The sequence below is a fragment of the Myotis yumanensis genome, unplaced genomic scaffold, assembly GCF_028538775.1.
Source record: "Myotis yumanensis isolate MYYU_CA2020_CCGP unplaced genomic scaffold, mMyoYum1.0.hap1 SCAF_17, whole genome shotgun sequence".
Taxonomy (NCBI): domain Eukaryota; kingdom Metazoa; phylum Chordata; class Mammalia; order Chiroptera; family Vespertilionidae; genus Myotis; species Myotis yumanensis.
In genome coordinates, this window is record NW_027223768.1 from 27,528,952 (window position 1) to 27,555,569 (window position 26,618).

At 42.5% G+C, this 26,618-nt stretch overlaps 1 protein-coding gene across 1 annotated transcript in view; it reads left to right on the forward strand.

The window, feature by feature from the left end:
* The window catches only part of PTPN14 (protein tyrosine phosphatase non-receptor type 14), a 151,511-nt gene that overhangs the window by 12,500 nt on the left and 112,393 nt on the right, over positions 1-26,618 (forward strand). The window contains 1 exon segment of the mRNA XM_070396862.1: positions 3,114-3,208. The gene's annotated coding sequence lies outside the window, so the exon portion shown is untranslated.

Here is a 26,618-nt window from a genome sequence, read left to right on the forward strand (position 1 = left end):
AGAAATGCCATTGCAATGATTTTTTTAAAAATAGCTGCCACCGTGGATGTTGTTTTGTGTAACTGGGCATTTAACAAAAGCATCATGACTGCAGCACGAACAGTTTTTTCTCCAGCTTCTTCATTTTCCCAGGCGAATCTGCTCAGTATTTCCTTCGTCAACTTCCCCCATCCCCATTTCTGACCTTTGACAAAGCAGAGCTTCGTGTCTGGAAACCTTTTTTCCTCTACAACCGTGTATACTCCCAGCAGTCCTAGGAAAGCGATGTTATTTTTATCTGTAGTTTCATTCTTGAGAAATATAAATGTTAAAGAGGTAATTCACTGAAGTCTGGCAGGTAGTAAATGGAGGAAGTGGGATCCGATGGTCTGTATTAAGTGTATTTATATCGAGCTCTGACCCCACAGCTCAAGTTGTTGACCATGACACTAGGCCCAGGCACATCTGTTCTTTCCCCCTTTCTTTTTATTTTTACTTTTCCTTTCATCCAGCCATCGGTTTGTTTAATAAATGTGTTTTGATGTTTTTGAAGGTGGGGTTGTGTTTCTGTGGTCATAACCTTTAGAAGAATAAACTGATCATGTACCTACCAGCCACGTGACCATTTGGCATTAGAAATGTGACTAGTTTGGGTTGCGATATGCTGTAAGCATCAAACACACGCCAGACTTCACAGACTTAGGACAAAAAAAGAATGTAAAATATCTCATTGTAATTGTTTGGATCGATGACGTGTGGGGATAATGTTTTGGATATATCAAGTTAAATAAAATCTGTCATTAAAATTAATTGCTTCCGTTCTGTTTTGCTTTTTAAATTTGATTCCTGGAAAATTTAGCATTACTGCTGTAGTTTGCACTTGTGGTCCCCATTGTACTTTTCTTGGACAACACTGTTATAGACGGTTATCCAACTATTCCTGGGAGCTCTGGTCGCTGAGTGATGCCTCCTAGGGCTGGGGGGACAGGGATAGAGAGGCAGTTAGAAAGTGTCATTGGTGATGGTGAGAAGCACGCTTGATGATGTCACCTTAGGTGACCAGCGGAGAGAGACTAATATTAGCGGGCATGTACTTACTACTTCCCATGTGCAAGTACTTTGTCAAGCACTTTAAGTGGATTAGCTTTTTGATCCTTGCAACAACCCTGTGAAGTAAGCACTTTGGTAGGCTTATTCTATAGATGAGAAAATGAAGGCTTAGGAAGGCCGAGGCAGGCGCACCTCAGATCCTACAACTAGTAAATACTAGTTTACTGTGTAACACCATTGGCATGCAAACCCTAGTCAGCGATGGAGCCAATCAGGTCTGGGCATCACTGCCTCTCAAAGGTGAAAGAGAGAGCAGACCTGGGATCACTCACTAGCAGTCCTTTCATTCATTCGGTGTCTGTGAAGGGTTTGTATTCTTCTCCCCAGCACTGCACAAACCATCTTTGAATTAGGGAATATAGTACAATAATTGATGCTCCTAAGAATGATCTCAAATTATCAAAAAATGATGAAATTGCAGTTATACAGATGATGTGTTACAGAATTGTACACTTGAAACTTATGTAATTGTTAACCAATGTTACCTCCAATAAGTTTAATTTAAAAGAACATTGACTATATATGAGGAAAGAAAAAAATGAGGAAATTATGTTTCATATACTTCATTTACTAATCCTAAATTGCTTTTAAATTAGATAGATACTTATCAGCATAGATTTTAGAGACGTTAGGTGCACATCAGGTTGCTTTTTTTTGATTGTTGTTAATCCTCATCTGAGGATCTTTTTTCCATGGATTTTTTTTTTTTAAATCTTCACCTGAAGATATTTTTTTTCCATTGACTTCAGAGAGTGGAAGGGAAGGAAGAAGAGAGAGAAAAACATTGATGTCAGAGTCACATCGATCGGTTGCCTCCTGCAAGTGCCCTGACCAACGCTGGGGAACAAACTTGCAACCCAGGTATGTGCCCGTGGCTGGAATTGAACCTGTGATCCTTCGGTGCTCAGGCCAGTGCAATCACTGAGCAACACCGCCCAGGGCACAGGTTGCTTTCTTGATGTATTTCATGGCAAGTTCAGATTTTGTTAATGCAAGCATTAGATCATTCTCTCCCCTCAGTATACTCAACAGTACTTTTAAACAATTGATGAAAGTCTACCCACAAATCTGTTTCTAGCTATTTACATTTTTTCCATATTTTAAAATCTTTGTTTGTATGTAGACATTTTCGTGATTGTAGTTTCATATACATCACATATGGGCATGTTTTTCATACTTATTTTCTTAATAATAATATTTTAGTATATTTGCATATAATTGATAGTGTATAAATCCCTTTGTTATTTTTTTATTATTGAAAATACATACCTTTGCATTTCTTGCTATCCCATACATGATAATGAGAATCTTCCCATTAATAGTTGTTGATTTGCCCTAACCAGTTTGGCTCAGTGGATAGAGTGCTGGCCTGCGGACTCAAGGGTCCCAGGTTTGATTCTGGTCAAGGGCATGTACCTTGGTTGTGGGCACATACCCAGTGGGGAGTGTGCAGGAGGCAGCTGATCGATGTTTCTCTCTCATCGATGTTTCTATCCCTCTCCCTTTCTCTCTGTAAAAAAAAAAAATCAATAAAATATATTTTTTATTTATTTATTTATTTATTTATTTAAAATACATTTTATTGATTTTTCACAGAGAGGAAGGGAGAGAGATAGTCAGAAACATCGATCAGCCGCCTCCTGCACATCCCCCACCAGGAATGTGCCCGCAACCCAGGTACATGCCCTTGACCGGGATCGAACCCGGGACCCCTCAGTCCGCAGGCCGACGCTCCATCCACTGAGCCAAACCGGCTTCGGCAATAAAATATATTTTAAAAAATAGTTGTTGATTTTATTTTAGGATAAATTTCCATGAGTGAGGTAGCTTATTATGATGAATATTTTTATTATTCTTGAATCAGACAAATGCAAAAGAATTTTAAGCATAAGTCATAAAGATAAATTCAAAAGTAACAACTTTATTTTCAGGTAGCTGATACTTTGTCAGATCTTGCTTTGGTGAGTAGGAAGTCGATTATTGCAGCAAATAACTCTTGCTTTTGTTTTGTTGTTTTTTTACAGATTCTTCCCTTATAGTCTGCCAAGAGAATTGATGAGCCATAAATTCATACATTCAGAGGCTGAATACCGACACTCGAACCAGGTTCACTTTTGGTGTAAGTGTTTGCTAATCCTTACATCATTTAGAGCAGAAAAAAGTGTATTGGGTAGAATTATTCCAGTTATGAATATGATATGCATAGAATAATTGAAACATTTATAAAAAGGTAGCATTTTAGTTGGGATTAAAGATACATGTGAGTAAATACTTCATTGGCAAAAAGAAATGATTATAAATTATTACATCATTCTAAGTTAATTGCTTGCTTCATTTTATATTGCTATCTGCCCATTTTTCCATACGTTTTCTTATATATCAGCTACTCTATTACTTGATGTATTTTGATAACTATTGTATTAGTTTTTGCTTTGGACACACAAAAAGTTCCCATATCTTAGTGGCTTACAACAATAAACATTTATTCTTTGTCTATGTTATGCACTTCTGTGGATGGGCCGTAGCTCTTAGTGGCTCGACTGGACTCGGTTTAGCTCCACATGTCTTCTCGTTTGGGAACCCAGGCTAAAGGGCAGCCCTACCTGGGTCTTGATGTTCTGGTGGCTGACGGCAGGAACGTAGTGAGAAGCGTGCAATCTCATTTAAAGCCGCTTCATGAAGGTGGCAAGTATGCTGTCTGCTCACATCTCATTGGCCAAAATGCATCACCTGGCCAAGCCAGAAATCACTGAGTCAGGGACCTACACTCACCCCATAGGATTCCCAGGCCAGTCACAGGGACATGGATGGGATATATGACAGGAAGGGTTGGGATAGCCCCATCTCTTATGCCATCATTGACTTAACTCTTCCCTTCTGCTTTGGTATTTGGATTGCTTTTAATTTTAACACGTATAAGTAGCATTGCTCTAAACGTTGAACAAATTACATGTATTTACTTGGAGAGTATTTCTGGGATACGGTTTCCAAAGTTGGCTTTCTGGGTCAAAGGGCATGAATTGTTTGTGGATCTTATTACGCATGGCCAGATTGCTCTCTCCAAAGACTATCGGTTTATAGTACCATCATTAATATTTAAGTATACAGCCTTCCGCATATCGCCCTGGTGCTGGGTTTGCCACTTTCATTTTGTTAGTTTCATCGTTGTTTACAGCTTAATTTCTGTCATTAGTAATGATGGTATTTTAAAATGAAAACTATCAGAACGAATCATATTGTTATTCATCTATTAGTGAATAAAACAAGGGCCACCTATAATTTTCTTTTGTTGTTTCTGAAAGTCCTTATAAAATGATTCATTTTTACCCTTTCTTTGTTCCCTTGGCCCCATATTTTTCTCAGTATGCGGTTTCCTAAATAGATCTTTAATCCCGACTTTAAAACAAAACAGTGAAAAAAGTAAAAACAATGCTTGATGTGAGGTTTTATAACTTTTATCTGAATCAAATCATAGTAATTATTACTATGGACCTGGATCAGTGACTGAACCCATTCAGATTGCTGGATTTTGTTGCATATTTTCAAGTCTTAGGAAAGGGGATTTATTTATTGTCCTCTTGCCTAACATTTAATGGCTTTAATTTCATGGTTTTCAGGTTCACCTATGGCCATATGGTTTATATAGCAGAAAAGATCAACTGAAACTTAAGAACCAGTCTTTCCTCCAGTTTTCCCCCTCCAACTGTAAACTAAAACTTTTTATTACCAACTGTATCCTCTCGTGGGTTTACTTTACAAACCGTAGCCTGCTGCTGCGGTTGTCTTTGGCCTCTGCTTAGGAAGAGTAGTATCTAGATTCTAGACATTCCTATAAGGATCCTTGGTTCCGTTTCCTCATGTGAGGCTTTGAGACTTCACAGCGAAGGCAAAAACACTTGCAAGGGAGAATGGGGTGGAGTGGGGTGTGTGTGTGTGTGTGTGTGTGTGTGTGTGTGTTGGGAGGGGAGGTGGTATTGGCCTTTGGGAATGACAGTTGGATTTTGCAAGTACCATTGGAGTGCAAGTGACTCCCACCTCACTTAGCGGAGGAATGTCAGAAATCCTCGGAACTGAGAAATCCACTCTGTGTTTTGTGAAACAGACTGGTGAAGCTTGTAAGAAATATTACAGCTCAGTGGGAAGCAAGTCCAAGTGTGTGAGAAGCAAGTCGATGCATGAACCAGACATCAGTGTGTGAACCAGAGTTTATCTGAATAGTAGTTGCCGATGGCAGAATGTTAAGAGGTGTGTTTAGAATATTCACAGTGTGACTATTAAGACTCCTATTGGTGTTGAGGAATTATGAATTTGGATTGATTTGCCATGAAAGTCTTTAGATTTTTGTTCCTGAAGTGGTATCTTATTTCACTTTAAACATTTTGTATAAGTCTTCTTAGAATTTGTTGCAGATTTTTAAATTTTTTTTGGATCATGAAGACCCATTGTTTATGAAGTTGGGGAAAACTGGATTCTGAGGCTCAAAGTGAGAATGAGGATGCTTTATGTGAATATAGAAGAAACCAAGTAAGTTCAGAACAGGAGCTTTTAGAATGTAGTGCATTAAAGATGATGCTTGTTCATATTCAGTTGCTACATATCTAGGATGAATTTATAAAAAGAAGATTACTACTGAACTCTCTCAGAAGTTGTCCTGTGCCTTGTAAATGTTTCTTGAACTGCTAATAGTTTAAAGACAAGAGAAGTGCCTATCCTTGTGGAGTGTTCCACTTCACTGATTTCTGTATGTTGGGGGAGTTGAGGCAAGGGTGTAAAATGGATGTGTGTGTGGCTTTTAGGTCTGGGGTGGATGGTCCCAAATGTGGGACCTTGTCCAGTGTTGCCCCAAATCAGATAGTGTTACCTGGTTTACTCCCCTAGACTTTGTCATTTCTTTTCCATTTTTTTCTTCCTGAACTGTAAGTTGTCCTACCTGTGAAATCACTTTTGTGGTGCTGTGGTCTGAATGTGCCCCACCCCAAATTCAGATGTTGAGATCCTAATCCCTAAAGGTGAGGCTATTAGGAGGGGTATGTGTGTGTGAGATTTGGGAGGTGATTAGGTCATGAGGGTGGAGCCCTTGGGAATGGGATTAGTACTCTTATGAAAGAGACCCTAGCCCTGCAGAACTCCCTAGCCCCGTCTTCTATGCGAAGGCATAACTAGAAGTCTGCGACCCAGAAAAGGGTCCTCACTCGTGTTGGAATCCTGCTGTTGGACTTCCAGCCACCAGAACTGTAAGCAATACATTTATGCTGTTCATAAACTACCCAGTCTGTGGTATTTTGTTACAGCACTTATTCCAAGTACCATATGGAATAAGACACAGAGCTTAACCTGCTGGGTCATTGTCTGGCAGAACGTTATCGTTGTTGACCTAAGAAGGTCTAGGGCAGTGGTCAGCAAACTCATTAGTCAACAGAGCCAAATATCAACAGTCCAATGATTGAATTTCTTTTGAGAGCCAAATTTTTTAAACTTAAACTATATAGGTAGGTACATTGTTATTAACTTAATTAGGGTACTCCTAAGGCTTAGGAAGAGCCACACTCAAGGGGCCAAAGAGCTGCATGTGGCTCTCGAGCCGAAGTTTGCCGACCACGGGTCTAGGACTACTAGACTATTGTAACCTGTGTCCATCTGACTCTTTCACTAACATCGACTCTTAAATGCAACCAGTAGCTTTTTGGATCTAGGACAGGTTTGTGGTTCTAATAACCCATTGTTTGAGATACTGTAATTAGTATGTGTTTGTTGACGTCCCTGAGTTGTTCGAGGCTGTTTATAGGAGGGCAGTGGTAAAGCTGTTCACTCCGCTCATGCTTCTTGCTGCAGGTCTGCAGGTCCCCCAGGGACGCATCTGTTTGGCTGGTGTGCTCAGCTGTCAGATACAAGTGCCTTTTGGGGGTAGCCATCTTGTAAGTGGCCCATCATCTTCTCTCCTTTGCTTCTTTCATGACCTTGGTCTCGCCAACACATACTTTGCTTGTGATCAGGTATCCATAATGTAGAGATTAGGACCCCTCATTCTTGGGGGGGGGGGGGGGGGTCGGGCAGGGAGCTATGAAGAGAACAAGTTTTAAAAACCACCAGACTGCATTTGGCTGAAAAACTGTAAACTTGGCGTAACTACTTTCCCCAACTACTTTTTAGATTCTTTTACCTGATTGGTTGTGTTTGGTGAGGTGTTCCTCAACATGCGTTTCTGTACTCCTACGAAATCCAGTCTGTTTTTTAACTGTGTGACTATTTGGAATCCTGGATGCACCTGCCGGAAGGAAATATTGTTATACTGATAGGACTTTTTTGGTTAATGAAAAGGAATGCTAAAAATAAAAAAGAGTTAAACATGTAATTACTGTTTAAAGACACCCTGAATAGGCAGCCGAACTAGCAATGCATGCCATAGGCTAGCCTCGCTTTATTCCAGCAGGTAGGATGGCTCAGTTCCCTGTATTCAGAATTTTTGAGGACTAAACTGATTTGCCCAGACAGGAGTCCATTGGGTTGAGAATGAGCGGAGTCCCCTTGACAATTAGGCTTCTTGGTAAAATTGCTCGGTTGGGACTCGTCACTCCTGGTTGAACTCATCAAATTAAGTTCCTTTAGAGGCAAAGCAAAAGACCAGACCGATATGTAGACAGAAGCTTCTGTTCGTACCCAGACAGAAGTCCCTGGATATCCTGAAACATCCGTCTGATTCTTACCTTTGGATGAGAACTTTCCTCACTGAAGGCAGGGCTTTCCTGCTCCTCCTCCGTAAGGGATTGGCCTTTCCCTGCCTACATCCTTTGCTCTGTTTACTACTTCATCACTTTCTTTTATTTTTATTGTTTTAATTAATTAATTTTATTTTTAAAATCTTCATTGTTGAGAGTATTACAGATGTCCCCCTTTTGCCACCCCATTGCCCCTCTCAACCTGGTGTGTGTGGTGTCGTGTCCGTCCACCCCCCCCCCGCCCCGTGCCTTCGCCACCCTATTGTCTGTATCCATAGGGATGCATATATGCATATAAGATCTTTGGTTAATCTCTTCCCGCCCCCACACCCTTCCTCAGTCTGTTCCATGTTTCCATGCCTCTGGTTCTATTTTGTTTATTAGATTCCTTGTTCATTTATTTTGATTTTTAGATTCAATTGTTGATAGATATGTATTTATTGCCTTTTTATTGTTCATATTTTTGATCTTTTCTTCAATACCCTTCAATAGTTTAAAAGATATTTAATTGATTTTTACTTTTTTTTTTTTTAAGAGAGAGAGAGGAAGAGAAAGCCAGTGAGAGAGAGAAACATTGATGTGAGAGATCGAGCCCACAACCCAGACATGTGCTCTGACCAGGAATCTTACTGGATTCCCGCAAGCTTTTGGTGTGTAAGGTACCCAACCCACTGAGAAACACTGGCCAGGGTGCTTTCTTATTTCCTACTTTTTCTCCCTTTTCTATCACCTATCATTTTTTTCCCCACCCATCTCAGGCTTAAAGGGAAAAAACCACACCTCAAAAATCCCTGGATTTTCAAATGTTTTGCCAGTAATAATGGTCCTTCTTCTCTGCTGTGTCTGGACCAGTCAATACTGGACTATAATCTTGGTTTCCTTTCATTGCTATATTTTGTTTCTGGGAATGGTTCAAAGAACTTTCCTACTAAAGCGCTCTCTCTCTCTCTCTCTCTCTATATATATATATATATAGTGTCTTATAGTGTCTGGGGATCTGGAGTCCTTACTAAGCAGATTCTAAAGGTAGTCTCCTATAGTGCATATTTTACTGGTGATTTAAGTACATTAAAAGGATATTTTCCCATGTAGTCTTACTCTTTGACCTAGAAAACCAAATAGTGACTTCTTGGAATGGTATTTGGTATGTGTACACTTTAACTGTAGCTTGATTTTAATCTCTTTGATCACACCTATGTCTAAAAAAGCAACTCCCCATTAAAAAGGCAGCCCCATAATGAAGTGACTCTAGCCTGTTACAGGAGAGTCCCTCAGGCCATGTAAGATGAAACCACGCTGGGCAGATGTGTAATGGGCCAAGTCCATGTTGAATTTTTGCAAACTCTCCAACCATCCCCCATCGTCACCCATGTGGCCTGGTGGAAAGTGCACTCCTGTGGAATTTCAGAAACTTGAGTCGGACGTCTGGCACTAATTAGCTATTTTGGGTTTTGGCAAGGTACTCAGTCACTCATGACTCAGTTTCCTTGTCTTCGCGGTGAGTTAGTCTGTCTAGTAGAATGTGATCTTTAGGTTCCTCGCTCCACACTTCTCTGAAAATTCAATAGTTCTACAAAAGTTTTTGCTCCAACTCTGTGGTTGAATCTGTGGTCAGGCAAAGAAGGAAACCTCTGTGCTGTTACTCTTCTCAGAGGAAACTACTAGTTGCCTGATTTATTTTGGTCCAGGAAAAGATTCAAGTAGCACATTTAAATACTCAACTAGAGAAAAAAAATCCTTGCAGTGGTAGTTCATATTATTTGCAGGACTCTGCGGCATGTACTCCTGGTCCGTCCTACGAAAAAAATGGGGCTGTCATGTAGGCAATGTATTTGTTACAGCATTTATTTAAGTTAATATTAATTTTGTTTGGATATATTTTCAGAGCTTCACCCTGGTCGTTGAGGTCATTTTTAGACAGTATTAGATGCTGGCCTGTCAAAGGCTGGAAGTCACTGGGGTGAGAAGACGGGAGGAATTTAGCAGAAGTTTCTCTGTACTGTGGGAGAGGATATTCATATCCCGCTGTCTTGTCTGTTGCCCTCTGCAAAACATTACCTTTTATGACAGTGCAGACATAACTTCCAAGTCTCTTCCCAGAGATTTATGGCCGGCATTGCTGTGACTGTGCAGGTCTTGACAGTGTTAGGCGTTGCTGTCTGTGGCGTATGTGCCCCTTTGGCTTGTCCTGAGCTGTGATTTGTATCCTCAGGGGCATTGCAACATCATCTTTCGGGTTTTAGGTTTCCTGACACCCTCCACGGCAGACTTCTTTCTAGCGTAGACTTATTACATGGGTGTTTTGGGAATTTCATAACTTATTTCAAAATAATTTGAGATGCTCAGGGGTGTTTCAAAGAAAGCAGTATGTGATAGAGAAGAGAGGGAGAGAAGATTAGGAGATGAGTCAACGATACCCAACCAGAGAGCCTTAGCTGAGGTGGAGGGGTTGCCTGCCAGATAGGAGAGTTGTCTGAAAAAATAAATTTCACAGAGTCCATATATTTTTTTTAATCCTATTATAATTTGAGTCCTTTAATATTTTTAAAAGCACGCCTTATGTTGCTTATATAAGTTACTGGGTTTTAATTTAACCAAAAAGCTTTTTTTTTTTTTTAAATTACACACACACAGACACACACACACAGTTTGTTTTTATTGATACAAATCGCCATTCTTTCCCTTTTACTGCCTTGAAACATGTGTAGTGTTTTCACTTCTAGGCTGCCTTTTATCAAGGGTTGGTTCAATTAGCCCCAAACCAGGAATCGATTTTCCTGCGGAAAGATGTTCAAATTGGTGTTTAAGTTGTGAGCTACGAGATTCCCAGCTGCTTGCTCAACAGCAGGAGCCCTGAGGCTCCTGGTCAGACCCAGCAGGAGGGAAGGCTCCTGGCTTTGTGGCTGTGCCCGGAGCTCCTAGGACCAGCCGCCTGGGGAATGCTGCCGGGTTCTTTCACAGAAACTGCCTGCAGGTCCCCCATGGTCACATCTATGAGTCAGTTAAAGTAATTACTCTCGGTTCATTCTTGGTTAGGAAAGATGACCAGTAAGGGATGTGTAAGGCAAATGGGAAGATAGGAGAGGAGGTGGGCCGTCCATGTGCTCCTCTGAGAGACTGACCTTTGAATGCAAGGTCCAAGGTCACACTGCTTCTAGAAGGATGGGTCATGCCTGTCCCTGATCCTTTACTGTAAAAATGTCAGGATCACCCGAGGATTAATAGCTCATTAGCTTCTATAAGCTGTTGGTCTCCACATAACTGTGATTAAGTCTTAAAAGTCAGAATAATTTTCAGTATTTGGTATGTAGTTTGCTCCTGATCACCATTGCAATTAAAAAAAAGTCTTGCATTGATGTTTCTGTGCTTCTTACTAGGCCTAGTAGCTGCCTCCTTTTTCCTCTGTGTAACCAGTCGAATATTTTAAATGTAATAGAACCTGCAATTTTATTACATATTAAATGTGAAGTTGTACATTAAATCATTAAAAACATGGTGATATTTATTTTCACAATTGGTTATCTTGGTTTATGAGTAAACTTTTTGCAGCTTTCTTGCTATTTTTTTTTCTGGTTGTCTTCACTTAACTTTTCCAGTCCTTTACTTAAAATCACCTGAGTCTTGCTGCTCTGGCCAGTGGAGCATCGTCCCGTCCTGTACACCAAAAGGTGGCAGGTTTGATTCCCAGTCAGGGCACATACCGAGGTTGTGGGTTCAATCCCTGGTTGAGTGTACAGGAGGCAACCTATCGATGTTTCTCTCTCTCTCTCTCAAGTCAATAAACCTATCCTTGGGTGAGGATAAAAAAAAACCACAAAGAAAAATAAAATTGAATAAAATAGCCTGAGTCTGCTAACTGCTCTCTCAAGGCAACCCCCTCCATTTCCCACCATTTGTGTTTTGGACTCAAAGAATGTTAACTTTTTTTTTTTTTTAAATGCTGGTTTAAGCCAAATGCAGTTGGGAAAGTGAGCTTGTTTCAGAACCTGATGTAAACAAACATGCATTGCATGTGTATCCTTTGGTTTCATTTTATTGGTCTGGATGTTTATCTTCTGCTTGTTCCTTTTCTGAACATAGATAATTATTTGAGTCTGTTGAATTAGCTAACTTTTGGTCAGTCACGTGCAAGTTATCTTTTTTGAAAAGGAGATATGTACTGGTTTAGTCAACAGCTTGCCTTAGTAGCGATTGATCCAACCCCCCAATTGTCTGTTCGGTATTCTGTTAAAGCTACCTATGAATCTTTAAAAGGCTATATTACTGATCTGAAATATCTCATACTTGTGGGGATCTAAGAAGCTTCTGATTTCTATTTTCTTGCAAATTAAATAAAAACGAAACAAGAAACTCAAAGCATGGTTTTAGATGCCTCTGACAAACAGTGTGCAGAGCACGTAGTGGATCAGTATTGCCCAAACTTTCCTAATTGCTTATTTTCCTCTTAGTAGATTTTTTATTGAACTCTTCTTGCTCTTTCTTGTGCCTACTTATTTACACTGTCATCGGTTTTGTATTTATGCATGTTTTTCTCACAGCGCAGGGATCGGCTGTTTTAATTATACTAGTTGTGTTGTTCAGAAAGTTCTTTCCTGTGTCTGGCCCAGGGTAGGGGGCTAAGAGGTCCTTTTTGTCACTACCTAAGGGATTATCACATACATTATAAAAACAGCACACGTGTATGCATTTCTGTGAGAGGTCTTTTTATTCATGCTATTAGCATGCCATGTGTACCAATCACCTTGTATGACTCATGCCTTTTATTATTTTATTTTTTAAATATATGTTTTTATTGATTTCAGAGAGGAAGGGAGAGGGAGAAAGAGAGAAACATCAATGATGAGAGAGAATCATTGATCAGCTGCCTCCTGCACACCCCCTACTGGGGATCGAGCCTGCAACCCCGGGCAGGTGCCCTGACCAGCAATCAAACTGTGACCTCCTGGTTCATAGGTCGACACACAACCACTGAGCCACGCCTGCCAGGCTGATTCATGCCTTTTAAACAAAAGTTTTAAAAAAGTGCATCTAGCTGCTTCATTATTTATTTTTCTTTTTTACCTCCCCGCTTTTGCTTCATTTTTTTTAACTGTCACTTCCAAAGATCAATTTTGTTTTCTGCTTAGGAGAACAGACTCCTCTCTCTCCCTGCAGTTCCTCCCGTGAAGTGGCGTGCGGACCCTGCAGCCACTGTTGAGTGTGTTTGATTTCCTCCTTGCGTTACCAAAAGCACTGGAAGGCATTTCGCCTCTTTAAAGAGACACTAGCCTGGGGTAAATAACCATGCAGGCCAGGTGGGCAGAGAAGAATGCTTATGACATTCTTTTCATCGGCTCCATGTGTGACCTCCCAGCAGGAGGTCAGGCAGTAAAACATTTGAGTGAACTGCTGAAATGTTTTGTATTTATTTACAAGACTCTTAATCACAAGACTGATCCCAATAAACTCAACAAGTCACAGTGATGGAGGAAAGTATATGAGGCGTGCAAGCAGTCAACGTGGGGGCTGGGGGGGGGGGCAGCCTTTGGATTGCATTGAGCATGCTCTTCTGTCCCCACTGTGGAGAGACTATCAGCATCTCCGGTGCAGGGTCATAGGTGCTCTGGCGAGGAGTGGAATGACACCCATTCTGTTCCCACCTGCTGCTGAACTGCTGGACACTTTGCTCTTAGGATCCAGACAGCCTCAGTGTTTGACTTCTGCTTTGCTGAAAATTCTCAGTTCTTTTTCTCTACCCATTCTCTTCCACCATTCCCAGTGCATTCTGAATTTTCTGTGGTTTGGGAGTTGATGATTTCATTGCTTATCACAGTCTGATTTAAAGCAAAAGCATTCTCATACCTTCTAAATTTTGTCATTTTTATTGTCACTGTATTTTTGTTGTTAATCCTCACCTGAGGATATTTTATCCATTTAATTTTAGAGAGAGTGGTAGGGAGGAGGGAGAGGAGAAAGGGGGGGGGGGAAAGGAGGGAGGGAGGGAGAGAGAGAGAGAGAGAGAGAAATTGATGCAGCCCAGGTAAGTGCCTATGACTAGGAATCGAACCTTTGACCTTTTGGTGCTCGAGCCAACGCTCTAACCACTTGACCCTCCAGCCAGAGCAGAGTCAGATCATTTAAATCAATGGTGAGGACTTTGATTTAGGAACACAGTTGGTACTGCTGTAGAAACATGCTTCCCTCTAGCTTCTTCAGGGAATTTTTTCTTTTAAAAGTAACGCACTGATCTAATTAGGGAAGTAGTTTAAAACCAACATTTCTGGAATATAAAAGAGTACATAAGGCAGATATTCTTAGGATATTTTTGTTAGGTTACCATTTGTTTTATTTTGTTGTTTGAAGGTAAAGACTACACACATTTTGTAGTTCAGCTGTATAATTTTGCCTCTATTTTGTTTCTGTTTTGCTGAATTTAACGTTACTTAAAATAAAATGAATAGCTATTGTATTTAGACATAGAGGCAATAATAGACGACTCCACCCGTCCTTATTCTCTCACTTGGACCCAGCTGACCCAAAGGTCCAGTGGGATTTTGGATGGTTTGGATGGTTTCTCTTGAGTTTTCAGCTCAACAGAACCCATTAGAAATTCATTTTTGGAGATTCAGCCTCTCTGTGTAGGTAAATTACTTGATCATTGTCTACCGTTTTTCATTCTTTGTGAAATGCATCATCTACCACAATGGATGATGCAGAATAATAATATGCTAGTCCAGGAAAAAAAAAAAGCTTATATTGGAAGCAGTTAGTGTCATACAACATTTAATCTACTTAATGCCCTGAATGAATGCAGACGTGAAATAAAGTATTGTTGTTCTGGAAAGTAACTCATCCATTCTAACGAAGGTTGTCTTGAATCTACCTAGGAGGTGTCTCTTATGAGTCCTGGGGAGCAGAGATGAGTGGCTTTGATCGGCTGGAGTCACATTTTCACTGGGGAGAAGCAGCTCGAACATGGTTGCCTCATGCGGTGCCTCATTCCCCCTATGACAGTGGTTTCATCCTTGGGAAAAGAAGGCCATCAGTGCTGGGGTTTCAATAGCCAGTTCCATCTTTTGACAAACGTTGTTAACTGTGTGCTAGATGGAGTGCAGGTGGTAGCTGAGGGGGAATGAAAAGATACCAAAGCAAGGTTCCATTTTTAGAGGATTTTATTACAAGTTCTTCGTATTTTTAAAAATATGCATTTTATTTATTACAGAAAGAAAGGGAGAGGGGTAGAGAGTTAGAAACATCGATGAGAGAGAAACATCCATCAGCTGCCTCCTGCACACCCCCTATTGGGGATGTGCTCGCAACCAAGGTACATGCCCTCGACCGGAATCGGACCTGGGACCCTTCAGTCCGCAGGCTGACGCTCTGTCCACTCAGGCAAACCGGGTAGGGCTAGTTCTTTGTATTTTAAGTCCCTGTTTTTTAATGAAGGCTTTAGTGTAAACTTTACATATTTTAAGTGTTTCTCTTTCCTTCCCTCCCCCCCCCCCCCCCCCACCCCCCGTCAGTTTCTTTTCCTTTCCATTTTATCTCCAAAGGAGGATGCATTTTACTTGGCTGGTGTGTTTTTGCACATTTGCACTTGGGTTCCTGGTTACTGCTGTGGTAAGATTGTTGAGTGTGGGTGGTTAACTGATATTTCTTGCTTTAGCTATTTCAGCTGTGTTATCCTCATTAAATTTGGTGAGTTGGCTTAGCAGCAACATCTCCTGCGTCTTTCTTCCTAACTTTAAAAACTGGTCTTTCCATTACTCCTCTTGAAGTAGAGGAGTTACTGGCAGATTCCTAATTGTGGTGTGGACAGTAGAGAAAACTTTCACTTTATTTACTTTTTATTTTATTTTTTTTTAATTTTTAAATTGATCTCAGAGAGGAAGGGAGAAGGAGAGAGAGAGAGATAGAAATATCAATGATAAGAGAGAATCACTGATCGGCTGCCTCCTGCTTGCCCCCTACTGGGGATTGAGCTTGCAACCTGGGCACGTGCCCTGACCGGGAATCGAACCGTGACCTCCTGGTTCATAGGCTGATGCTCAACCACTTAGCGACACTGGCCGGTCAAAAAACACACAACCCTGTTGGGTTTTAATTGTTTTCGTTTGGAAATAATCTGCATGCCAGGTGGCACATTCTGCGGATACACGCTCCCAGAACCCCTCGTGACGAAGGAATGTGTGTGAGTTTTCTCTTTGGAAAGGTTAGAATTTACCTAGATGGGACACTTAGTACCCGCCTGTCCCACTGCGTCTCTTTCTTGGATCAAAGTGAGTCCAGTGTTTTCGAACATAGATGGCCTTTCTGTTTCCATCTGATTCTGTCCCCAAAGAAAACAAATATGTACAGTGCTGGTAGCGATGTGGAAGGCCTGGGCAGGCCTTCAGTACTGGGGAACTTCAAACACACTCAACGAAACCACATTTTTATGTTTGTTTTGCTCTGGTGCTAATCTGGCAAGAATGATGTCCCACAGGAAAGTCAACATGTCCGAAGAAATCATCAGTGTTACAGGAATGCTAGGTTTCAGCAACTGTAATATCTGCCTCGCACACATTTCTCAGTGATGACTCTTTTAAGCGTGTCCCGGCGGGGGACGCTGCTGTCCTGGCCAAGGATCGTCTGAAGTGCTGGGAATTGCTTTTCAGTTTGTAGACATATCTCCGCTGCTTCCACGGTCAGCATGCTAGACAGCAACCAAGCCAAACGGAAAACGGCAGGCAGAAGTTACTTCTGCCGGTTTGGTACTGCGGCTTCACCTGTTAGAGGTGGGTGGGGAAGAAAGGGCGAGGGAACTGCAGAGGCAAATCGCTTCTCAGTGACTGGGCTTGTCTGCTATGCATGTGCCAATAGAGGGAGATTTTTCCTGCGGAGCTGGGGGTGAGGGTGGAGTGGGTGGGGTGAGTCTGCCTCCTCTGGGGTGAGGTGTACTTCCTGCTTTTGTGGCTTGGCAAGAGGGGTTCAGGAGAGCTCTCCCCAGATACCAGGAGCTTCTTTGAAAAGTCGGATACGACCCTCTTTTCAGATATGGATGGGGACAGAGGCCTAAGTGAGAATACCTGCCCCGTGGGACTTGGGCCAGGAAAGCTGTATTTTGCCAAATGTTCCATTTCCAAGGGAGGTGATAGAGCAACACATTTGTGAGAGAAGGAAGCAAAAGCCATTTTGGGGGATTGAAAATGCAATGAATGTGCTGAACTCAGTTTTTATAAAAACTCAATGAAATAGTGTGGGAATTTGTCATTGTCTTTTTTTTAAAGATTTTTTTAAAGTATATTTTTATTGATTTCAGAGAGGAAAGGAGAGGAAGGGAGAGATAGAAATATCAGTGATGAGAGGGAATCATTGATCGGCTGCCTCCTGCACGCCCCCTACTGGGGACCGAGCCCGCAACCTGGGCATGTGCCCTTGGCTGGAATTGAACCCGGGACCCTTGAGTCCACAGGCCAACACTCTATACACTGAGCCAAACTGGCTAGGGCTTTTTTAAGATTTTTAAATTGATTTTGAGAGAGAGAGAAAGCAAGAGGGAAAGAAAGAAAGAAACATCTATGTGAGAGCAAAACATCGATATGCTGCCTCTTGCATGTCCCTGACCTGGGATTGAGCCCATTACCCAGGCATGTGCCCTGACCAGGAGTAGAATCGGCAACCTTTCAGTGCATAGATGACGCCCAACCAACCGAGCCCCACTGACCAGGGTATTTTGTCATTGTCTTTTGTAGTAAGAAAACAGATCACAGTTATCGTTTTAACCAGTTTTCAGTGTACAGCTCAGTAGTGTCAAGGAGACTCCCGCTGTTGTGCAACGGATCTCCAGAAAGTTTTCATTTTGCCAAACTGCACCTCTAAACCTGCTAAACACTGATTTTCCCTCCTACCAGCCCCTGGCAACCACCGTTCTGTTCCTGTGAATTTGACATAAGTGGAATCATACAGTGTTTGTCTTTTTGTGACTGGCTTATTTCACTTAACATACTGCCCCAAGGTTCCTCTACGTCAGGGGTCCTCAAACTTTTTAAACAGGGGGCCAGTTCACTGTCCCTCGGACCGTTGGAGGGCCAGACTATAGTTTTAAAAAAAACTATGAACAAATTCCTGTGCACACTGCACATATCTTATTTTGAAGTAAAAAACCAAAACGGAAACAAATACAATATTTGTATTTGCATGTGGCCCACGGGCCGTAGTTTGAGGACCCCTGCTCTACGTTGTAGCATTATCAGAACTTCCTTCCTTCATAAGGCTGAATCATATTCCATGGTAAGTATAGACCGGATTTTGTTGATCCATTCATCCGTCAGTGGACCGCTTGGGTTGCTTTTACCTCTTGGCTCATGGGAATAGTGCTGCTGTGAACTTGGTGCCCAAAAATCTCTTTGAGATCCTGCTTTCAATTCTTTTGGAAAAATACCCAGAAGTGGGATTGCTGAATCACATGGTAGCTCTTTTTGTAATTGTTTTGGGAACCTCCATGCTGTTTTCCATAGCAACTGTATCGTTTACATTCTCATCAACAGTGTATAAGACTCCCAATTTCTCCACATTCGTGCCACCCCCCCCCCCTTTTTTTAATGCTTAGCTATCCTAATGGCTGTGGGGGTGGTATCTCATTTTGGTTTTGGTGTTGATTTCTCCAGTGACGAGTGATGTTGAGCATTTTTTCATGTGCTTCTTAAGGCCGTTGTTTTGTGTTTTACTATTCAGTAGCTATAAATCCGGGAGCTTTCAAGAGTTGTAAGAATGTATTTCCTAGTATTGCCTTGGGGTAACATGGGAGAATATTCCTGCACAGAGACACAAGAGCTTACCTAACCAGCCTAACTCGAGGATCCATCGAAGAAACCAGACACTAAAGTGAGAACCCTTGCTTCTGGCTTTCACTGCTTGGAGAACGTAGCCGAGGACCTGCTGTGTCCTGGCCCATGTTTGGACCTCCCCACGAAACGTGCAAGCAGATTGGGAGGATCTCTTGCTGGTTGTCCCATGTAGAGGGACCACTTTTCATCCTGAGAGCACTGTGCTGTGGACAGTGATTAAGCTTTTTGAGGGGAGGCTGTGGAGGGTGAGGGAGGTGAAGAAGGAAAAGTTGAAGTGACTGAGCTTTTCCCCAGAATGCTGAACCATCTCGGAGTGGCAGAGCTTAGTGTGCATGGGAAGGATTGATAAGCTAATGTTAGCCATATAAGAAAAGTAAATGATCCTTTCCCCCACTATGTTATTAGATAATCCCCCTACTGTGTTATTAGATAATCCCCCTACTATGTTATTAGATAATCAACCTACTATATTATTAGATAATCCTCCTACTCTGTTATTAGATAACTAGAGGCCTAGTGCATGAAATTCGTGCACGGGTAGGGTCCCTAGCATCTGCCGGCTGCCGGCCGGGGTCTCCCTTCTCTCGGCTGCCTGCTGCTGCCGGTCGGGGCAGGGCCGGCTGGGGGTGGGGGGCGTGAGCCGTTGGCTGGTTGGCACCGCCCCTTGGTCAAACTCCCAGTCAAACTCCCAGTTGAGGGGACAATTTGCATATTTGGCTTTTATTATATAGGATACTGACTGGAACAAAAGAAAGTTGGTTGAATCATTCTGGTGACAATAAGGGTAATGTCTAAAACCCTCAGATCCTGGAGAAGAGTAAATTCAACTCAGTGACAGCTAATGAGTAGTGTTAGGGTTAAAAAGTGTTATACCCACCTGTTGAAAATTTCATTCTAGAATTTAATATTCTAGGGTGCACCCCTGTGGACTCAGGATTCATTGAAAAAAGGTACCCATGTTGGGGTCTTGCCCTCCTGATGTCCTTTCCTGATAGCGCATTCATGGGGGTAGCCACAGCTGCAGTCTTAGAAACAAGGCATTCCTGTCTTTTCCAGGCCTGGGAAGGACTGTCTGGGCTATTGTTAGCCAGCTGGTTAATGTTTAACTCCTAGCCAGACATCACACCTAATCTTTTGATGAGACCTACTGCTCAGCATGAATAATGGTTAACCATTCCTTACCTCTGACTAAGACCATATACCTTCCATAGTTTGTTCTCTTAAATAGCTGACACTGTGAAGGACTTTTTTTTTTTTCTTTTGCAAATAACATTTACATAGCACAGACGTTTTATGACTCATTCCTTGCAAAGGAGCAGGTGGTGTCCCTGAATAGTTTGCCACCTTGTAGGGACTAGTAGAATAGTTCTACCAATTTTTCATTTAACTCTCTCCCAGCTGTCTTGTGAGAGACCAGCCAGTATGAAATAGTCTTTTCCTCAGTGCAAATATGAAAAGACAAATAGTGCTCTTGTTAGCAGAAGAGTCTTTTTAAATTTAAAAAAAAAAAAGGATTGATTGATTTAGATAGAGAGGAAGGGAGGAGAGAGAGAGACAGATTTGTTGTTCCACCTATTTATGCATTCATTGGTTGATTCTCACATGTGCCCTGACCGAGGATTGAACCCGAAACCTTGGCCATATCAGGTGATGCTCTAACCAACTGAGCCACACTGGCCAGGGCAGAAGAGACTTGTTAAAAGTCTGCTGTGCTGCATGTGACTGAGATTTTCTTCTTTATGGGAACACTCATCCGGGCTGGAAAAAGATAAAAAAAAAAAATCAAATCAAACAAAGGAAGCAAAGAAAGATATGAGTCTCCTTCCCCTCCCAGGGGCTGCTTCGAGCCGGGGCATTGCCGGTGACCTGGTGGCGGTCTCGGAGGACTCAGCCACCTCACTGCGGCCTACTGAGCTGGGCCACCAGGTAGAAGGCCACAGCCCTGCAGGCTCACCACCGTTATGTCCAACCAAAGCTGTTGGAGCTCTTGCCCACTTAGGAACTTTCTATAAACATTCGAAATAGCCTTTATGTCACTAAAGAAAAAAAAAAGCTTGGCTGAAAATTAGTGTTTGCAGCTCTGAGACGTGTGTCCCTAATGGCTTTCATGATTTCACACGCGTTATCAGGGTCCCCGCTTCCTTCCTTGGTAATCCATGGACGCAGTTGTTCTCGGTTTCCTTTCTCCATAGGAATCTGTCTGTTGTCGGCGGAGGATGGCTGGCTGGCACAGCCAGTGTCTGAACTGACAGTTGGATCTGGGTTGGAGCATTTCTTGCTTATTACAACCTCTTAAGTTAAAAACAAACAAACAAACAAAAAAAGACTGGGCTCTTTTTTTTTTTTTTTTTTTTTTGTAGTGAAGGTTTTCCAGAAAGTTCCGAGGGCTGGCTGCGTCTCCCATTCAGGCTTTGGCTCCGTGCATGTGGCTGGCATCCTCACCCCTCTCCTCAGACACTGCCTTTGGCAAGGGGCCAGGCATTTCTTAACAGCCGCAGTGCACATTTCTGTCTTTATCTTACTTGACTTTCCTGTGGAATGTGACATTGACCGTGGCCTCCTCCTGGACGCGTTGCCTTCTTGGGCGCCCCCTGATGTTCCTCCTCCTCCCCTGGGTGTTCCCCTTCACTGTCCTTTGAGGGTGCTCCTCCACTGTTGGAGGCAGGTGTGGCCTAGCGTCTGATTCCATGCCCTCCTGACCCTTTTCTCAGGGGCGTTCATCTGTAACTCAGACCCCTCTCTCTTCAGGGCCCCCACATTCCAGCTGCCTACTGGGTTTTCCATGCAATGGACCGCAAATATCTTAAACCCAGAATGCCACAAACAGAATTCATTTGATTTATTCTCAGACCATCCCTGTTCCTATATTCCCTGCCTTGGTGACTGTGTCACCTCCTGTCGAGTTAAAGAAAGGACTTGAGGCAATGAAATAAATGTCTCATTCTTCTTCACTTTTCTTACCCCATAAGCATCACGCCCGTTTCCTTACTGTAAGGTGGCTGCTTTTCCCCCATTCCAAGCCAATCCCACTGACCTTCAGAGTCAGTATCACCTTACCTCCTGCAGGAGGAATCCTGTCCTAGTCCCTCGGCCTGGGGTTTCATAAGTCCTGTTTACCTGTTGATCCGAACTTGATTGAGTTTAGCTGTGGCCCAGGTCATGGCGTAGCTTCCCCAGGGCTAGCAGAGCAGGACCTTGGAGATGTGTAATTTGCTGGAACTGCCTGAGTGCCATCCTATGGCTGGTGGCTGTGCTGCCTTTTTCATGCAGAGATGGGGCTGGGGCATCAGCTGTGGGCTTCCTGCCCGAAAGCCATTTCTGTCATTTGTTTCGAGTTGGATGTGTCATATGGGAAGGTGGTAGAGGGCAGGAGGCAGTTTTGGCACAGTGGGAAGATCATTGATTTCCAGAACGCTAAGGACTAGGGAACAATAATGCAGGAGAAGCACCCAGTAAGAGCTGGTTCTCAATAATGATGTGTTTGGGGCAACCACCCAGGGGCTGGGCTAGGTGCTTGGATGGAACAGGGACCAAAAGGTTCAGTGGCAATTGGCTGAGGTGACAGTCCTCGTCTATTCTCTGACTCCCCGGTGCAGTGTGAAGGCCGGTCTTCTCAGAGGTGGTGCTCAGAGGCAGCTGCTTTTGTTCCGTAACGTAAGTTGGGAGACTTTTCTTTAGTCTTAAGTGGACTTTCCCATTTTTGTAACTAGTGGGGAAGAGTCGGGAAATGGTGATATCATGGGCAGCATTGTAATGACCAAGTCCTAGTTCTACAGTTTGGAGAAGGTACCCGAGTGTCCTTTTTCTCATACACCCTCATAACCAGAAAACTCTGTGTACAAAATGGTTCGAGTCCCGGGAACCACCAGTTGCTCTAGGCTTGTCCTTACTGTGGAAGCTCAGAGACTCACCCGTGAGATAACATAAGTAAATAGACATAAGGCCAACCAGTCCTGGCCAAGTAGCTCAGTTGGTTAGAGCATCAGCCCCATACGCCAAAGTTGCGGGTTTGGTCTCTGGTCAGGGCACATCACACATACAAGAATCAACCAATGAATGCACAAATAGGTGGAACAACAAATTGATGTTTCTGTCTCTCTCTCTCAAATTAATGCACAAATTTTTTTTAAAAAACTTATTAGAGGCCCTAGCTGGTTTGGCTCACTGGATAAAGCGTCGGCCTGGGGACTTAAGGGTCCCAGGTTCGATTCTGGTCAAGGGCATGTACCTTGGTTGCAGGCACATCCCCAGTAGGGAGTGTGCAGGAGGCAGCTGATCGATGTTTCTCTCTCATCGATGTTTCTGACTCTCTATCTCTCTCCCTTCCTCTCTGTAAAAAATCAATAAAATATATTTTTAAAAAAATCAATAAAATATATTTAAAAAAAACTTATTAGAGTAGGTGAAGTCATGTATGCTTGCTGCTGGACAGGTAGAAATATTTCCTATGCAGGTAAAAGAAAAATGACTCCTAAATTATTGCTGATGTTAGTTTGTGCTCTTCTGCAGCTAAATATGTCACATGATTTTCTCTAATTGCCCCCAGGGGTTGTTTATAGGCCAGCATTACCCTAGTAGGGTCACGGGAGCACATGGTAAAAGTGCTGCACTTTGCTCTGAGCTAGGGAAGAACGAGCCCCCGGAGAGCTGGCGGAAATGGAACTGCCCTGAATGGAGATTTGAAGTGAAAATTGACCACTCGTTGTGATTTCTCTGTTTTTTAAACCCTGTTTTTAAAGTTTATCTTGTCCTGCAAATACACACCTGCACATTGGAGATAAGAATGGAAGAAGGGCCGCTGATGACAAATGCATGGCTGTGTTTGAATAAGGTTCTCTGTCCTGATTACTGAGCTGGGTCCAGGTGCCATGCCTGGAATGTCTGTCCGTGTCTCTCCCACCCCAGCCCCAACACAGCATGTGTTTAAGGCAGATTATATGTCATTGGAGATTATTTTGAGGATTTAATGAGTAGGACTCAGAATAAATGTTTGTCCTAGTAAACACTTGTCTTGCCATTTTATTGCTAATTTTTTATTGTTTACTTTTTAAGAGAATTGTATTTCAATTTTACTTGGAATGGTATGTTTCTTCAAGTGTAAACTAATATTATGATTTTCATAACTTGGGTTTAAAGCTCAAGATTCTCCCCATTGGATGTTGTCCTTTTGGTTGGAATTTTTTTTTTGAGATGCTTTTGTGTACTTCTGTAGGGTTAAGCTGCTAATGTATATATCATCAGTAATCTAGACTAATATTTTTTTTTAAATTAGAAATTTGAGCAACTGATTTAATTATTTTATAATCTTTAAAAACTTGGAGGGAAATCTGGTTACATCCTATGCAAATAATTGATATGAGCTGAGTGTTTATCCACCAGGTTTTAATGTCTAGGAACTTGATGGCATCTACATAGCAGGCTGGATGGATGGCTGAGTCTCACCACTTCTATTTCATTTATGTTTTTCATATATATTTTCTGTTATTATTATTTTAAATGTTTTTATTGATTTCATAGGAAGGGAGAGGGAGAGAGAGAGATAGAAATGTCAATGATGAGAGAGAATCATCCATCGACTGCCTCCTGCATGCCCCCTACTGGGAATTAAGCACACAACCTGGGCATGTGCTCTGACAAGGAATCAAATCAGTGACCTCTTGGTTCATGGATCATTGCTCAACCACTGAGCCACACCAGCCAGTTCGTTCATACATTCTTATGAAAACCTTAGACAGGCTGTAACTAATTATACCTTCATCCCCTTCTGTGATAGCTGAACTGTATACAGGGGTTGGCAAAACTAGGTTTACAGTTGTTCGTAAGGAAAATAATAACAATAATCAATAAATAATAATACAAGAATAAACTGCAGACCTACTTTTGCCCCACTCTGTACATCGGATTCTGGTGAGGCCTGTGATAGACCGATTCCTGACCATTTCTTTCTCTCTGCTCCCCAGTGATTCTGACACTTAGGATGATATTTTTCTCAAGAGTGATCAAAATCTCTCTTATATTTGGAACCAAAAAAGGGTTGTCATTTCCTGAGTTCAAGGAGGAGGGTATTGGCGGCTTTCTTCTGTGGCAAAAAGGGTGGCACTGAATATAATGAGGCTCTCTAGTAGATAGCACTCTGGAGAGGTGACACCATGCCATATGGGAGGACTTGGGCAGTCAGGTGTTGAACAGAGTTTGATTTGACTTAGCGATGTTGGAGAGGAGGGCTCCTGGGAAGGGAACAGGGGAGATCTGTGGCTGGCTCCTTCTAATCGGGAATCCGGAACCTGAGTCCATCTGTCGTCCCAGGTGCTAAGATGATTTTTTAGGTATCTTTCATTATTGTGACAAATATGTCAACACCATGGACCACATCAGTATATATTATTGCTTGGGAGGACATTCTGCAGAGAACTTTCATTCTTGGGCACATCCTCATTGATGTCTTAGAATCTCTATATATAAAAGCCTAAGCGACCAGTTGACCATTTGACTGTTTGACCAGTAACTATGACATGCACTGACCACCAGGGGACAGGCGCCCAATGTGTAGGCATGGAAACATGAAAGAGACTGATGAATCTCAGAGGGAAGGGGGCAGGAGAAAGGTGGGAAGAGATTAACCAAAGATCTTATATTCATACTAGACACCAGGTGCATGGATTTGTGTACCTGGGTTCCCTTGGCCTGGCCTGTGGGGATCAGGCCAAAACTGTCCCGGTGCATGGATTTGTGCACCGGTGGGGTCCTTCGGCCTGGCCTGTGGGGAACAGGCCCAAACCAGCTCTCCGACATCCCCCAAGGGGTCCTGGATTGCGAGAGGGTGCAGGTCAGGCTGAGGGACCCCATCGGTGCATGAATCCGTGCACCGGGCCTATAGTTAACTATAAAGCCCAAATGCCATCCAGTGGAATTGTGACTCATGGCCTGAAATGCCACACAGGAGTTGCTGCCAGAAACACTTGCAGGGAGATCCAGTTGCCCTTTCGCCTCCTCAGGTGGCTGGTCCAGATGTGTCGCCAGGAGCAAGAGTCCCTGTGGGAAATGTAGTGGCTTTTGAAGTTGAGTTTCATGTGACGTGAAGAGTGTTTCTATATTCAGAGACATCAAACAAAGCTGAGTATTATTTTCTTTTTCAGAAGTTGTTTCATGGGCATTTTTAGAAAATTTATACTTAAATTAGAAATAATATAACAACTTTACAGATTAACATTAAAAAAATTACGGTTACTTGAACTTTGGCAGACTTTCTGAGTTCATGTAAATGGATAATTTTTTCTCTGTAAAATGCTGGCTTTGAAGTTTTCTTTTGAGGGCAGAGATAAAATGTATTAAACTTAAATGTTTAAGTTAAATTTATTTTTGCTTGAGTAGGTGAAAGATGAATATAATGCAGAATTTAAAAAGCACACAAGAGCCTGGCTGGAGTGGCCCTTCCTCCAGTGCACCGAAAGATTGCTGGTTCTATTCCTGGTTGGGGCACATGCCTGGGTTGTGTCTTTGGTCCCTGGTCAGTTGGGTTGTGTGCGGAGGGCTACTGATTGATGTATCTCTCTCACATCGATGAGTCTCTCTCCCTCCCACCCTCCCTCCCACCTTCCCTCTCACCCTCCCTCCCACACTCCCTCCCTCCCTCCCACCTTCTCTCCCTCCATCCCTCCCTCTCCCACTCTCTAAGCATGTCCTCAGTGAGGATTAAAAAAAAAAAGTATACATGATTATGCAATAGAAAGTCTTCATTCCACCCTTGATCTCTACTCTCAGGTCCCCTCTTCTCTAAGAATTGTAAGTAGTTTTTAAGATAGTCTTCCAGAGCTATTTTGTGTGCATACAAACATATACACCCATGCCCTCGCTTTTCCACACATCTGGTACATACACCACTCCTGTTCTATGTCAGTTTTGTCTCTTATCCTGGAAGCCATTTATTTCAGTATATAAAAGGCCTCCTTATTCATTTTTTCCTTATGCGGATGTGCCATTATTGACCGTCTTCTGTGATGAGCTT